The sequence below is a fragment of the Meriones unguiculatus genome, chromosome 18, assembly GCF_030254825.1.
Source record: "Meriones unguiculatus strain TT.TT164.6M chromosome 18, Bangor_MerUng_6.1, whole genome shotgun sequence".
In the NCBI taxonomy this organism is placed as follows: domain Eukaryota; kingdom Metazoa; phylum Chordata; class Mammalia; order Rodentia; family Muridae; genus Meriones; species Meriones unguiculatus.
Genome location: NC_083365.1, coordinates 59,120,956 through 59,125,638, shown reverse-complemented (window position 1 = coordinate 59,125,638; position 4,683 = coordinate 59,120,956). Strand labels below are relative to the sequence as shown.

At 37.8% G+C, this 4,683-nt stretch overlaps 1 pseudogene; it reads right to left on the bottom strand.

Moving 5' to 3' along the window:
• Positions 1 to 2,861: 2,861 nt before the first annotated feature.
• Positions 2,862 to 3,368, bottom strand: LOC110566732 (large ribosomal subunit protein eL29-like; annotated as a pseudogene).
• Positions 3,369 to 4,683: the final 1,315 nt, after the last annotated feature.

Sequence of the window (4,683 nt, the reverse complement as noted above, 5' to 3'; positions counted from 1 at the left end):
CAAGAATGAAATATCTTTTATCTCCCTTGAGGTGAGTTATGTTGCATGAATAAAACAAACTACTTAAAAGACAGATTTCCCAAAGATGTACTGGGACTTAAAACTCAAGTGATTTGCCTCAGTGTTCATTCCAAACTTTTCCTGATCTGCTTTATCATCTATCCTCATATGCCTGCCATAATTTGGGCAGAAAGGTGAATTTGGAATAGCAGTGAAGAAAAAAATAAATGATTGACAGTCCTTAAAAATGAGAACAAGTCTGGAGCCTTGCATGTGGTTCATGCTTTTCATCCTAGCATTTAGAGAGGCAGAGGTAGTCAGATTGAGTTTGAGGCCAGCCTGGTCTACAAAGTGAGACCAGTACAGCCATGGCTACACAAAGAAACCCTGTCTTAGGAAAATAATAATAATAGTAGTAGTAGTAGTAAAAATTCTGGGAAGTGAGCATGAGCCCCAAGGAGCAACAATTCCAGTGTTGAGTAAGGTGCCTCAGGCTACCTTTAAAGACACAAAGGCTTCTCTCTATGGAGAGCTCAGAAAATGGGAAAACAGAGACTTACTTAGATGCAAGAATGGATCTGGAATAAAAACAAGTCTAGTTTTTATGGGAGGTCTAGCTGGATAGAGAGGTTGGATGCGGAATGAAAGGGACAGCATATTTTTAAAACAAAAATTTTAGACCAACAGTTGAATACATATTATAATATACTGTAGAGGCTCAGAGAAGACTTCATCATCTCAGAATCAAGAAGTAGTCAAAAAGCACACTCACATAGCAACTACAAAGATCTTTATTTTGTTTTTAATGCTTTAAAAGATGAAAATTCATGCATTTAGACCAATGTTTATATTTCAAATCCTGGGGAATTTGGAATCATATTGCTCTTGCATTCCTAAATGATAAGTGCATAAATGAAAAAGTACATAATTAAGGAGCCATTAAGCAATCATTTCAGCACAGGATGAGTGGTACTATAACAGTTTTTGCATGAGTATCTGGTATTCTCAGGGTCACCCAAAAGCTCCTTCCTTGTGGAATATTTCTAGTATGAGGAAAAATATGTTATTTTATGCTAATCAGCTGTAAGTAGTAAGCTCTTAATGAATAATATTTAAATACAGAGTGAAGACACACCCTGAACATCTCACAATAAAATTTCAGGTAAATGCTTATCTTGTTTTTCATGTGGATCACAAGTATAATGCATTGTTCACCTTTTAAAGTAGCTTATTCACCCTAAAAATGTCTCTTTTTCTATATTTCTTTTCAGATAAGCCTAATGAAAAAAGTGTCATAAATTAATCTTCTTTGAGTTCCTGGCTTAACTAAACAAGCAGAAAAGAAGAAGTAAAAGTATTCTTTATTACTTCACTTCAGCATGTTATTTATAAATTATTTTGTCATCCATAATTATATATTTACAATAGGATATCTAGTCTTGGATGTAGAGATTAAGAACAGAACAAAATCAAACAAAATAACAGTCATGTCTTGAAATTAGGCATCACAACATAATTAGATATTTAAGCTTTGGGGGAAGTGCAGAACAGAGAGAGTTTGGCACTTTGTAATGTGGAAGCACATGGAGATGCTCTAAAGTAGGATTTCTGGGAAAAATAATGTTTGAAGGAGAGTAACCTTTAGGTAAGTGTAAGGAACAGCAGAAGGAAGGCAGGCATGTAAAGCACAACCTTTACATGTGGCAAGGAACACAATAGAAACTCAATTGCCCCCTACAATCACAAACATGAAGAACTAAAATGAAAAAGTGGGGAAGAGCCTAAAACTCATTGGCACAGGAGACAACTTCCTGAACAAAACACCAACAGGCTCTAAGAGCAACAATCAATAAATAGGAACTCATGAAACTGAAAAGCTTCTGTAAAGCAAAAGACACTATCGTCAGAACAAAATGACAGCCTACAGACTGGGAAAGGATCTTCATGAATCTTACATGTGACAGCTAATAGCTGTATATATATGTTTAACTTTACCTAAAGAAGTTAAACAGCAACATATCAAATAATCCAATTAAAAATGGGGTATGGAGCTAAACAGAGAATTCTCTGTAGAAGAATATAGAATGGCAGAGAAACACTTAAAGAAATGCTCAACATCCTTAGCCATCAGAGAGATGCAAATCAAACGACCTTGATATTTCACCTTACACCCATCAGAATGGCCAAGATCAACAACTGAAGTGACAACACATGCTGGAGAGGATGTGGTGAAAGGGGAACCCTCCTCCATTGCTGGTGGGAATGTAAACTGGTACAACCACTTTGGAAATCAATCTGGCACTTTCTCAGACAAATAGAAATAGTGCTTCCTCAAGACCCAGATATACCACTCCTAGGCATATACCCAAAATTTGCTCAAGTACACAACGAGGACATTTGCCCAACCATGTTTGTAGCAGCTTTATTTGTAATAAACAAGGAATCATGAAATTTGCAGGCAAATGTACTCTAAATTGGATCTAGAAAAGATCATTCTGAATGAGGTGTCCCAGAAGGAGAAAGACACACATGGACTCACTTATACAGACCTGTAAGATATGATAGAAATAGTGAAATCTATACACCTAAAGAAGATAAACAAGAAAGACGAACCAGGGTAAGATGATCAATCTTCACTTAGAAAGACAAATGGGATGGGCATTGGACATAGGAGAAAACAAGTAGCAGGACAGGAGTCTATCACAGAGGGCCCCTGAAAGACTCTACCTAGCATTGTATCAAATAATATACTAAGACTCATAACATATTATTATTGTTGTTATTTTTTAATCTTGCCTCAGGTTTATTTGTAAAAACAGCATAGGACACTGGTCATCTGTAAATTGTGTGTAGGTGGGTGTGTCACACCAGTCCATCTGTTTTCACATTAATAGAACCATTTCCTACGGGGCTTTCACAGGGGCCTGGGCACCTTTGGGAGCCTGAGCTGGAGCCTTGTCCTTAGCTGAAGCTGTGGCCTCTGCCTTGGTTTGAACCTTGGGCTTTGATTTGCAGAGCCTACAACCCTTAGACATGTAGCTTTGAATCTGCTTCCCAAGCTTAAGGTGAGCAATGAAAGCCAGGTAGCTGAGTTTGCGGCTGGGGGCCTTTGTCATCTTGGGTTTAACAGCTGCAGGCATCACAAGGGCCTTGATGGCCTCTGCTCGTGCACTCATTGCCTTTGCGTTGTTTGCTAGCATCTTCTTCAGGTCTTTCTTGTTGTGCTTCTTGGCAAAGCGCATGTTCCTCAAAAATTTGGGGTCCACCCCCTTAAGAGATTCGTATCTTTGTGACTGGGGTTTCTTGATGCCATTCCTGTGTCATTTGCTGGACTGGCTGTGTGTGGTGTGGTTCTTGGACTTGACCATGTTTGCACAGTATCCCGCGGCTCTCGAATAACATATTCTTATGGTTGATGTCACTTGTTTTTACAACAGCCCAAGTGACTTCTATGTTATCTTAGGGCCAGGCCATGCCTAATAACAAGCATTATGTTTACCTCACTCCATCTTGCTAGGCCCTAAATCTTAGATACTATATCTGAGTCAACAGTACCCTTTTTGTGAAAGCAGCCAGATGTGCTTTGTAAAGAATCTTAATATGAACATATCTTAAATTTCTGTGTGGTTGGACTGAGTTAATGTTATCTGAATCCTTTTGTCTAAAACTGTACTATTCTTAAATGTAGCTAAAGTGAAATGATCTGGACCCAATCTATAGGTCCTGACCCAGCACTGGTTACATAAAATCAGACTGAACTATGTTTCATTCTTTCTTCACATTGATTGTTTTTCCCTGCTGGTTTTAATACATGTAGTGGAATCATCACAACTGTAGATTCTGATGTCATTTAGACTTCTAACCATCCCCATTCGAGAAGGAGGCTAGTTAGATGGTATTGATTAATTGCTAAATTGTCATGGATTATTGTCCCCATATGGAAGATGGGGGGAAACAATTAGTGGATATGACCCAGAAAGTCTACCGTTCTCATTCTAGTCATTAATGTATGGGAACAAAATTTTCATTCAATTGTTACCCAAGAAAATATTCAAGAAGTTCTTATTATTTAGTCTAACAAACATAGAAAACAGTTTACAAGTTTAAGCAACATAAAACTCAGAGGACTTTCTATAAGATGGGTGATATCATGTTGATTTTGATTTCTTTCTAATTTTTGGTGTGTGTGTGTGTGTTTGCATGTGTGTGTGTTTGCATGTGTGTGTGTTTGCGTGTGTGTGTGTGTGTGTGTGTGTGTGTGTGTGTATGTGTGTGTGTGTAGTGAGAGATCTTGGCTGGACTTCAACGCTAAGAAATTTTAGGAAGAAACCCTTTCCTTATTCCTTCATATATATATATATATATATATATATATATATATATGCACTCATCAGAAACATATGGGCCTACAGAGAAGCTCACTCTAAGTTTCATATTTTCTTTTGTGTGTGTGAGTGTGTGTGTGTAAATTTTGTGTAAATTTGGGAATGTAACTGAAGGTAAGTGATCAGCCTCGGCTGTGATTCCTCACTTTCCTCCTTGTTTGAGACCTGTTCTCTTATTTGACACTGCATAGACCAGGCTGTTTGTCTGTGCTTTCTGGCTTTATGTCATTGTGACACAATCTATAGTCATCTCAGAGGGCTAAAACTCTATAGATGAAATGACTCCTGAAAATTGGGC